At 34.9% G+C, this 12,674-nt stretch overlaps 1 protein-coding gene across 1 annotated transcript in view; it reads right to left on the reverse strand.

Moving 5' to 3' along the window:
* The window catches only part of LOC117064974 (cadherin-10), a 166,100-nt gene that overhangs the window by 99,777 nt on the left and 53,649 nt on the right, over positions 1-12,674 (reverse strand). The gene's annotated exons all lie outside the window — the stretch shown is intronic.

A 12,674-nucleotide genomic window follows, 5' to 3' on the forward strand; every position in this document is an offset into this window, starting at 1 on the left:
CCTCTACTTCCATTGTCACATCTCTTTTTTCTGAAATTGACTCTCTTGCTTCACTCTTAACGGAGACCAATGAGTTATATTGGGATCACCCATGTAATCCAGGATACTTGCTTCACATCAAGATCCTTAATTTTATCACATCTGCATAGTCACTTCTGACATTTGAAGTGACACGTTCACAGTTGTGAGGATTAGGGTATGGCCGTCCTTGGGGGCCATTATTCAGTCTATCACAGCCTAGGGATTCTGGGCACCCCCCGGCCTGTTACCTCCTTTCCTGCTTCACCTACCACTTTCCTCTTGCTTCTTTTGCTTCAGCTACACTTGACTCCTTGCTTTCCTCAAGTATTCACCAGAACCTCCCAATTTAAAACATTTGCAGTAATTATTTATTCTTCATGAAAATAGTAACCCTCTTGATAACTGCCAGTCTCATTCATTTCCTTCCAGTCCTTTGCTCAAATATCACCTTCGCCATGAGGAAGCATTGATCACCATGACCTGTTTTGCCCTATTCCCAATATTCCTCACCTTGCTACATCTCTTCTCTTCTGATTGCACTTACCATTTGCAACAACTATAAGAATATGTCTCACGTTTATTTTGAATTTCCTATATTTCTCACTAAAAATGCAAGCTTCATGAGGACAGGATGGTTGTTTTCCATGCAGTGATGTGACCAAGCGACCTAGAGATTGCCCAGAAAATACTTGGTGCTCCATGCATGTTACGAATTTGTGAACGAAGCAATCCACAAGAAAACAATCAGTAAGAAACTATCAGTAAACTATTAGTAAAACACTTGAAAAACTTCAATACATAGTTATAATCATCCCGAAGTGTCGAAGTAACCTAAAATTGAACTGTTTACTAAATTCTAGAAGAGAACCCAGGATGGAACCCTTAGCAAATTTATTTATTTCGTTATCTGCTTGGATTTATTTTTGGTAACACAAAAAGTAAATGTTTTGATCTAAAAAAACTTAATTACAAAGATGAAAGATTACTGATATTTAGAAAAATGTGAATAAAAAAGATTATTAAAATTCTAAAAATAAGAAATTAAGATGCTGACATCAAATAACAGGAGCTCATTCACTGCTGGTGTAAGTTGTCTTGGTTACAACTTAGGAAAGTACCATGACAACTTCTGAAAAGATTAAAGCTAGGTACATACTATAGAAGAACAATTTTACTTCAGATTATATACTAACGTACATGAGTATCAGAATGCACGTACAGAAATGATCGTAGGAGCATTGTTAGTAACATTGAAAACTAGGGGAAGAGGTAATTCCACATACCCACTGATATGTGCTTAACATATCCATTGAAATGTGATCCATATTAATAGGATTGTACCAAATTCAAATACATTTATGGAGAAAGACACTCTACACAACAATATTTGGCAAAAGAAGAAAGATAAAAGATTATCTGAACTATGATTGCACTTTAATTTCAAAAACAGCCAAAATTCTAGTAGTTTATTTAGAAATACTTATGTAGATATTCAAACCACAAAGAGAAACAGACATTACTATCACAAAATAAAGCTTAATGGCACCCTCTCGGAAGGAGAAATGGTGTTGCTATTAACACACCACAGAGAGGAATTATTGGGGGCTAGAAATTTTCCATTTCCTGGACTGGGATGAGGACGCTTCCATTGATTTTTATTTATTTGTTAAAGTTTATATATGTTTTATGTAAATTGAAATATGCATTCTGTTTAAAATTTTTAAAACATAAAGGTCAATTAATAAGGAGAGACTGTGGATCAAAAGAAATACTACCATGTCAATGGAAAGATTGACAAAGGATCTGAACACATTTTCAAAATGCAAAATGCTTTAAACACATAGATGCTCATGTTCACTTAGCATGAACAATAAAATGTCACTCATAAGCCTTTTCACTTATAAAATAAATAAAAATGATAATGGTGATATAGTGATTTGCTACAGTCGTAGAAAAATAGTTACTTTCATAGTCATTGGTTTAAGTTGAAACAACCTCAATGGAAAGCAACATAAAATCCCTATCAAAGTTTAAAACTTTTCAAGACTATAGTTCAGCATTTCTACTTGTAATCATATTTCCTAAAGACATAACTCTGTGTCAAATTGCTATATTAGCATTTTTTTAAAAAAACTAAATGTCCTTTAAAAATGTTAAAACAATTCTAGTGCGCCCATTAGAAAGAATATTATTCAGCCTCTCAGAAAGAGAAAAATGTCTTTATGTACTGTAATGCAATGAGTCCCAGTTTATATTTTTAAGTAAAAAAAAAAAAGCAGATTACATTAACATCTCACTTTTCATAAAGTACACTGCTATGTTTCCAAAAAAAGATAACACACATGCCTTTACATGTTTCTCTGGGAATATGTAACAAAAAATTGGAAATATATGTTTTTTTAAAGAAGAAAACTGGGGGTGTCTGAGGATCATGATGCGAATCTTAGTTTTAGCTCTATACCTTTTCTGTATAAAGTGCATACATCATCAATTCCAAATATAAATTAAATAATAAACACATAATGGCTATGAAAATTAATTGGATTTTTCTGTGAAATAGTCAAAAGAGCTCTATTACATATGCAATCTTAGTTTTGTATTTAACTAGAAAAAATCTGCTAATTTATTCATCACGCTACTTAAACAAAAATATAACTGTTTTGATGTGGTAATATATAGTAATAAATATAAGAATTTTTTTTTTTTTTTTTTTTTTTTTTTGAGGCAGAGTCTCACTTTGTCACCCAGGCTGTAGTGCAGTGGCGCAGTCTCTGCTCACTGCAACCTCCGCCTCCCGGCTTCAAGCAAATTTTCTGCCTCAGCCTCCTGAATAGCTGGGACTACAGGCATGCGCCACCACGCCCGGCTAACTTTTGTATTTTTGGTAGAGACAGGGTTTCCCCCACTTGGCCAGGCTGGTCTTGAACTCCTGATTTCATGATCCACCTGCCTCGGCCTCCCAAAGTGCTGGGATTACAGGCATGAGCCACCGTGCCTGGCCAAGAATAGTCTTAATAATGGTGAATGAGATATAATGTTGGTGCTAATCCTGGAGTCACACATTCAGGGTTAGAAGCCCATCTTTACAACTTTCTCAATTCATACCATTAGAAAACTTAGACAATGAGGGCGCATATTTTCTCTTAATTATAAATGAAAGATAATTGGATCCACATCATGACGTTGTTGAAACCCTAAAAAAAAAAAATAAACTTTAAAGGTATCACTATCAGGCTACATCAAGTTTCAAAATATTATATATCTCATTTAACTGTATCCCCCAAATTTTATGTGACAGTAATTATACAATATTTTGATTCCAGAAGAATGTTAAGAACTGCTGATGAGAAAGGTCTTTTTAAAAACTGGTGATTTAAATTAGCATGGTTTTTGTTTGCTGATTATGTATGATGGTGACTTTGAGCTTAATATAGATATATTTAACTACAATTTTTAACAAAAAGAGTGAGCTCACCTGATGTTCAGATTCACATCCTTTCTTTTGCCTTTTCTTTTTTCTTTTGTGAGACGGAGTCTAATTCTGTTGCCAGGCTGGAGTGTACAGTGGCACAATATCGGCTCACTACAACCTCCGTCTCCCAGGTTTACAGGATTCCCCTGCCTCAGCTCCCCAAGTAGCTGGGAATACAGGTGCGTGCCACCACGCCCGGCTAATTTTTTGTATTTCAGTAGAGACAGGGTTTCACCATGTTGGCCAGGCTGGTCTCAATCTCCTGACCTAGTGATCCAACTGCCTTGGCCTCCCAAAGCGCTGGGATTACAGGCGTGAGCCACTGTGACCAACCTCACACCCTTTTTTACTATCCACATCATAATATATCTTACCTTTCTAGTTGTTCATCATTTCAAATATAGCTTTTTTTTCCCCCTGATACAAGGTCTCACTCTGTCATCCAGGCTGGAGTGCAGTGGCACGATCATGGCTCACGGCAGCCTCAAACTCCTAGGCTCAGGTGATCTTTTCACCTCAGTCTTTCTGGTAGCTGGGACTATAGGCACATGCCACCATGCCTGGATAATATTTTGCATTTTTAGTAGAGATAGTGTTTTGCCATGTTGCCCAGGCTGATCTCAAACTCCCAGGCTCAAGCACTGGGAGACTTTTCTTCAGTCTCCCAAAGTGCTGGGAATGCAGGCGTGAGTCACTGCACCCGGCCCACTTAATTTTTAACCTTAATAATATGACTCTGAAAACCTAACATGTAGCCTTCTTCCAGTCTGACTCAAAGCCATTTTATTCTCATTTGCCCCAATTATTACAACAAGTCTCTCCTGGGTCCACACTGATCTCTAAATTGCTACATCTGTCCCTGTGATGAGTTTGCATCACTCAACAAGATCAGTCATCAATTCCTTCAAATATTTTGCTTCTTTGGCCTCTAGAAGGGTCATAGTCTCCTTCCCTCCACCAACACACAAACATACTTTTTCTTTAGAAAAAAAAAAACAAATGGAGTTTCACTGTTGTTGCCCAGGCTGGAGCGCAGTAGCGCAATCTTGGCTCACTGCAACCTCTGCCTCCCAGGTTCAAGCAATTCTCGTGCCTCAGCCTCCCAAGTAGATGGGATTACAGATGCTCGCTACCACACCCAGCTAATTTTTTATATTTTTAGTAGAGACAGGGTTTCACCTTGTTGGCCAGGCTGGTCTCAAGCTCCTGACCTCCGGTGATCCACCTGCCTCAGCCTCCCAAAGTGTTGGGATGACAGGCGTCAGCCACCGTGCCTGTCCCAAACATACTGTTTCTTGGATGTTTTCTACATCTAGGAGTAAACATAATCAAAGGTCATTTCCTAGATTTTTTTTTTTTTTCTCTTTATTGTGTCCCTTCAGAAGCTCAGTTATGACAGGAGCAGAAACCTAGTACACTCATGATTCACATTTCTGTCCCTCTGCTCTGCTAGACTCAGGAAAATCAAACAGACACAAACTAGATTTGGTGCTACGCCTATGATGTAGACTTGTAAATAGCGACAGAGAAGTGTCAAAGGAAATTGAAAAAGCTCAGTCGTCTTGGGCTTTTTTTGGGGTGGTATTTGAAAATGACACCACTGAATGCTGAGAAATTTGATGATGTAAGTTAAGCTAAACTGCAGCCAAATATAAAATGTTCCTTTAGAAAATTTGATATAATAGTATGCATTCTTACAGCTCAGTCTCCTACTTGATAATATACCTCTAATCTTGGGGTAGGATTTAACATTTTAATTTAAAGTTTTCCATTTAATAGCTTTATGTAATCTATAAATGCATAGTATATTTTTAAACATGAAGTTTGTGAGATAATTTTGCTAAAGGGGGAATCTGAAATTTACATTAAATTCCTTTTGCCTATTATGGATTAGAGCTCTAAGGAGAGAAGCAAAGGTTTTAAGTTATAGTTTAACAAAGTTGCTGCTCCCCTCTCAATTTTAATTCACCTATCTGAAAATGTACATGCTTTTCTTTAACTCCTCTTTTTTATTTTTTTGAGACAGTTTAGCTCTTTTTGCCGAGGCGGAGTGGTACAATGGCGCAATCTCAACTCACTGCAACCTCCACCTCCCGGGTTCAAGCGATTCTCCCGCCTCAGCCTCCCACATAGCTGGGATTACAAGCATACACCACCATGCCCGGATAATTTTTTTGTACTTTTAGTAGAAACAAGGTTTCACCATGTTGGTCAGGCTGGTCTCGAACTCCTGACCTCAGGTGATTCACCCGTCTCGGCCTCCCAAAGTGCTGGGATTACGGATGAGAGCCATCGCATCCAGTCATGTTAACTCTTAATTAAAATTACTAGGAGTCATGGAACACAGTTCAGTGATTAATAAGAATAATAAAACAGTAAGATAGCCCATATTCTTTAATAAAATGGATGTAGACGTTTAGCTATGTGAAGTGAATATTTAAGAATTTACTTTAGGAAACCTATTAAGGGCTCCCTCCTATTCATGCTTTCATATGAAACAAGTGAGAACGTGAATATATGAACATATGCCAAGTATGAGATATTGATGAGCAAACACATTAACATACATCCATCTCTTTCACTTACTTTACAGAAAAGAGCATTATTCTTCAATACAATGGGTACAAAATTTAATTGAACTTATAATTATATATTGCCTCCAAGAAAGAAAATGACAGAGCTCTGGTAATTCATAATATCATATTAACAATAACCATGCTTCATTGCTATTATATATGTACTTACTTGTTATTGACAAATTATATTGAGATAACTTCTACAGAGCAAAATTTATGTGAGATTTAATACAGTTTTCATTTACCAAGATTTCTCTTGCACTTTTACTAAAAATCACTAACTCCATTTTCATATAATCTTCATTCTTGACTACATGTTTTAAAAATTCTGCATTTGAAAAATGATTGGTTAAACTATAGATATAAACGTTTTATTTTACTTTGAATATTTTGATTGAATAAAGTTTTTCAAATTTATGATGAAGAATTATGAATGCAAAATTTATGCATTCAGGATTTTCCTGAATATTTTGTTAAAATGATATAGTGAGATTTGAAGATGTATTTTCCCTACATAACTGCTAGCTAAAATATTATTGTATGGAGAGATACATACATTGTATGCATTCTGAGAACTAAAAAAAAGAGGTGGTCTGCTCTGCAAATTATCACGGTTTTCTGCAAGTCATGCCTCTATTTACAAATGCTTTTATTACCTCTTACTTGAAGTCCCTAGAGATTTTAATACAGGTTTACATTTTGTGTGTTTGTGTGGTCTTTACATATCAAAGAAATAATGTCTATATTCATGCAAATGTCCACTCGTCAGGAAGATATTTATAATCATTTAATCCAAAGAAGTCTCTGTCAATGTACATCACATCAACCTGATTAATGTTTTCCAGGACGTTTTCTAAGTAAAATTTACTAACATATTTATGTTTTCATATTCTATTCATATATGGTTGCAATGGACATGGTTCAAATAAAAAATAACTGTGTCCCAAAATCCCTATATCCCCCTACCCCATTTAACTACTAAAAGCAGGTTTATATTTAGTAAACAGTTGTTTTTCTTGTAGGTCGTTTTGGTCATGTTTGGATAATTTTTTTTTAATCACTTGGGAATGTTTAGTCTCAAGAACAGTCTCATTTCAATTATCAAACAGAGTGTTTTCTACATACTGAACTCTCATAAAATGTAAGGATTGTCCACTTGTGCAATTGAGATTTATTTTAGCCTAGGAAGTTTGAAGTGGTGGAGGTCAGAACAGCTTCTCCTCCAACTTCGTTCCAGCTACTCCTTCTCCAGCTGCAGCCAGTTGACATGACTGTGTCCATATTATCAAGAGTAAAAGGGATGCAGTCTAATATGGTGGACATAGTTGCTATTTCTGGGCTTTATTGATATTTAAATTTGAGTTAGTCTCTCATGGATCAGTTTTTACAGTTTCAGAGAGATCCTCCAGAAATTCTCAATTCTAATTTCCTTATGAGGTATTTCACATCAAAAATACATTCCCAAGGAATAAATAGATCAATAAAACAATAAAAGCATGCTTTTTGAGTCTTCAATCTTAACATTTAGTAACATTGATTCATACAGAAAAAAAAAAACCCAAACTGTTTCATTTTCACTGTATTTACAAGTACTGCAGAAACAGAACATGGGAATATTTGTCGACTATTGTTTTGTTCTTGGTTTTGGAGTCTCTGCTATATTTGAGACAAAAGAGGCCCATAACTTGCTGTTATTCTTAGTATTTGTTCTCTTTCTTAAAGGCCGGCACTTTGTGAGCAGAGAGCTTATATTTTCCCTACTGTGTGCATAATACCAGAGTGGTACCTAGAAGGTCCTCCATATATTTACTGAAAGAAGGAATATATACTTCATGCATAGTGGGTGTTTGCAGCTGACAAGTCTGTAGAGAAGGATGACCACGAGACTGGAGAAAAATATATGCTTTAAGATTGGACATAAACAGGAGGTCAGGAGGTCTTGTCAGAAGTCTACACTGTGGGAAACAAACAGTAATGCTAACTCTGAAGGGAAGAATATAATTGAGAGCATATTTAGAAGTACTGAGAGCATATTTAGAAGTAAGAACCCATGAAGAAATAAAATTAGAACTGTTAGGAAAAGGCAAGAGAGATTTTACCATAAGGACTTAGAATCAGATTTATGATTGTCCCTCTATGTTATTGATTTTTTTTTTTTTTTGGTGTTTTGGGATTTTTCTCAATTTTTGGTTTTGATTAAAATCTATTTTTAACATGCTTTTTTACCACCTGAGACTAATTATCATATAAAATATAGACAAAGTTTGTGCAGTAAATATAAAATTAGTGATTTGCTTAGAACTGCATATTTGTTACAACTAAAAGTAAATTCAATATTTTACAGTTTAATATCATTATTTACTTTAGATTTGAAGATATGGAAGCTGCGGAATTTGAAATTATCTCCTCAACCCAACTGGATTGAGCAATAGGAAACTGACTAGAAACTACATGTAAAAAAATATTAAACTAATAAAAAATAGGAGTTTATATATTCAATGTTCCTTGAATTTAAATTTGGAAATTTTAAAATATTTACAGAAGGTTTCACTACAGAAGTAACATATTTCAAAAGTAGGTTCCTTGAAGTTCAACATGTGAAGCTCTTGCCTTGGAAGATAAAGAGAGGGGAGTAAGTATACAGGAAATATCCACATATTCCAATAAATTCCAGTACACAGGAAGATTCTTAAAGGTCAGTGTTATGATTAGATCACGGAAAAAATGGAAAAAGAAAGCTCTTACATTAAATATGCTTTTGTTTAGAATGTATTTAACAGAATGATTTACCGGAAAATGTTTCTTTTTATGGTGAACTCAACAAATAAATGTTTTGAATTGAGTATGTTTGACTTTGTTTCTTACAAAACAAAAGGAGTTGTGGCAGTGACAATTAGCCAATGGGTTTTACTCCTCTCCTTTCCCTCTCTCTCTCCCTCTCTTAATTTTTTTTCTAAATGAGTTTTTAAATACACATATAATTTATATTTATAATGTAACATTATTAGAAGTGAGTACAATAATAGAAATTATTTAGTATACATATACTATATATAGTATATATATTATATATAATGTTAGTGTGTTAGTGTATATAATATATTATAATCATGCCCTTTGATTTCATGGATAAGTAAATGAAGGCCAAGAGGAGTTAAGAGAAGGCCAAGAAACAGTGGCAAAAACAATGCCACATCCTAGGTTTTCTGATTGACAGTTGTATTTTTTGTTAAGTTCCTCTCTGCTTTAACCCAATGAGCAGTAATGGTTTTTTCATTTTGCTTTAACCACATAGTAGTAATGGGTTTCTATCTGAGAAATTATAGGCATCAATTCTTCCTAGAGTCTGGTTAGCTAAATTGTATAGGTATTTAAAAATTTTTTTCTTCTGCTCCACACAGGTGCTTTCTAGTCTTGTCCTCATCAAACCAGCATAAGCCTCTCCATCGCTAGTGGGAGAGTGCTTTGTGAACTCCCAAAATATTCCCGATATAGAGAGATATCTGTCACTGTGTTTTCATATATCTAGTGATTGGAACACATATTACTCCAACATCTAAACCAACCCAGAGGCATTGAAACACTTATCACCGTATCACATGCCTACTTTAAAGGATATAAAAACTGGAAGAATAATTTCTGAAAGAAAATATGACTATATGATAAATTCCTTACAAATAATGATGGAGAGAATATGTGGGGGATTTTAAGTTTTGTATACTTCACAAGGAAAATATATTTTAGCCTCAAGTTATATTTATTAAAATGTTTGTTTATTAAAATATCATAGTTAAACATTGCCTTTTTGGCATATCTTCATCTGTATGTTTATCTCTTTTTTTAAAATTTTTTATTATACTTTAAGTTCCAGGGTACATGTGCACAATGTGCAGGTTTGTTACATATGTATACATATGCCCTGTTGGTGTGCTGCACCCATTAACTTGTCATTTACATTAGGTACATCTCCTAATGCTATTCCTCCCCCCTCCCCCCACCCCATGACAGGTGCCCATGTGTGATGTTCCCCACCCTGTGTCCAAGTGTTCTCATTGTTCAATTTCCACCTATGAGTGAGAACATGCAGTGTTTCGTTTTCTATTCTTGTGATAGTTTGCTGAGAACGATGGTTTCCAGCTGTATCCATGTCCCTACAAAGGACATGAATTCATCCTTTTTTATGGCTGCATAGTACTCCATGGTGTATATGTGTCACATTCTCTTAATCGAGTCTTTCAGTGATGGACATTTGGGTTGGTTCCAAGTCATTGATATTGTGAATAGTGCTGCAATTAACATACGTGTGCATGTGTCTTTATAGCAGCATGATTTATAATCCTTGTATATACCCAGTAATAGGATGGCTGGGTCAAATGGTATTTCTAGTTCTAGATCCCTGAAGAATCGCCACACTGTCTTATCTCTTAAATAATATTTTAATTGTACCAGTAATTAATGTAATACAGATAATAAGGTAATTAATACAATACTATAGTATAGACAAAAAATGTTAAAGCATCTATTTCACAGATTATGACATGAATACACCATGGAAACTACAAAACTGATTGAAATGTGAACTAAAATCTAGATACTCTGGCCATTAAAAGACTCAGAGAAGTCTGAGAGTTATAACACCTAAATCATTTCTGTTACTCTAGCAGTTCAGCACAGTCTATATGGAAAAGAACTGGTGAACACATTCATAAATTCCTGACACCAATACTCATTAAAGAGTTTTCTAATTTGTTTTCATAAAGCAGAGTAGGAAGCATAAAATTTGAGTTGTATATCAAGATGCATATTATCTTAAATTTACCAACTTAATCGTCTTCAGTGATTAAAATTTCTAGACTAGTCTTCTCTGCCAAAGAGCCAAATGCCACCAGATGGCAGAGGGAATTCAATGTAATATGACTCAGGTTAATTCAATCAGCTAAATAGTTATTAAGATCTACTCTAAGAGCTTAATACTCTCTCACTGCTCTAAGAGATATGAACAGTTCTTGAGGTCAAGGTGTTGATATTTTATGAGATAAAAATAAAAAGAAAATAAGAAGTAGCTTGACTATAATGAGAGAGTATGTAATGTAATGATAACTCAATTTACCAACATTTATTAGATCATCATAAAGTACTAGATGAAGGGGAATAGATGCAAACAAGCTAACTGCTATGTACAGGAAGAACCAAAGAAAACTATTTATAGTTTCTACAGCCCAGATTTCAATTATTATATTTTTACACAGTTAGTTTCATAAACTAAAAGTTGTCTATGAGAGTAACCTTCACTCTCTATTCCCAGGCTTTCAATCAATGAGATCTGTGGAAAGCTTGCTACTTTGTGCTTTCTGGTAAGATTCCTTAGGGTGCTATTTCTTTGCCTTTTCTTTCTAGTCAATATGATATTTAACCTTTAATATCATCGTTCTCATTTTACCAAATATTTTAAAAGGTCTGAAATGATTGCAATATGACAAAATATATCAGTGTTTCAAAATCAATGAAAATGTTGTCTCAAAAATAGGATTTTTAGAAGAAAAAGGCTTTTGCACAATTTTAATTATTCCAATGAAGATATCACAGTTAAGTTTAATGCAAAAGTTGGCAATGCAGCAATGTAGCCATCATAATTGTGTAGTGTTAACATGTGATTTATGTTAGTGTACTTAATTGCCTTTTATTTATTTGACATATTCTCGTAGACTATCTATAAAAGTAATAATATTGGCTATTAAATGAATTTCTTCTTAAGCTCTCAAGTCAACAAAGGCATTATCTGACTTCAATTAGATTCAGATCGTGTCAAGAAAGAAAATTTGAACTTAATACAACCTAGTGTATAAAGGCATTCATTAGTGCTTTTATGTTAAGCTTCTCATTTCATTCCCAATCACAACTAATTGTCCTCACTAACTTTATAACTCTGTAGAATGAAAACTCTCCTCTGTCCACCTCATATTGCAATAACTGAACTATTTTTACCTGCTTTTCTTCCTATTTGTTTTTCTTTATACAAAGGCACCCATAGTGTGGCCTAAGAAAAATAAATAACATTCATACTTAGAATACATTTTCTTATAATAAGTAACATTTTAGTCCTTTTTTTTTTTTTATTTTGAGACGGAGTCTTGCTCTGTCGCCCGGGCTGGAGTGCAGTGGCCGGATCTCAGCTCACTGCAAGGTCCGCCTCCCGGGTTTACGCCATTCTCCTGCCTCAGCCTCCCGAGTAACTGGGACTACAGGCACCCGCCACCTCGCCCGGCTAGTTTTTTGTTTGTTTGTTTGTTTTTTGTATTTTTTAGTAGAGACAGGGTTTCACCGTGTTAGCCAGGATGGTCTCGATCTCCTGACCTCGTGATCCGCCCGTCTCGGCCTCCCAAAGTGCTGGGATTACAGGCTTGAGCCACTGAGCCCGGCCCATTTTTGTCCTTGAATCATATTTTGATGACATTTGCTTTCTCGTTCTGTAGAAGATTAAACAACTTTGAAATGTTTTTGCTTCCTCACTGAACTCAATAGCAATGTGAAATATACATATACATATATGTATTGTCATTTAAATGACCGTATTTACATACAGCTTTCTCATTATCATTGCTTTC

The sequence above is a fragment of the Trachypithecus francoisi genome, unplaced genomic scaffold (assembly GCF_009764315.1).
Source record: "Trachypithecus francoisi isolate TF-2019V2 unplaced genomic scaffold, Tfra_2.0 Lachesis_group2, whole genome shotgun sequence".
Lineage (NCBI taxonomy): Eukaryota > Metazoa > Chordata > Mammalia > Primates > Cercopithecidae > Trachypithecus > Trachypithecus francoisi.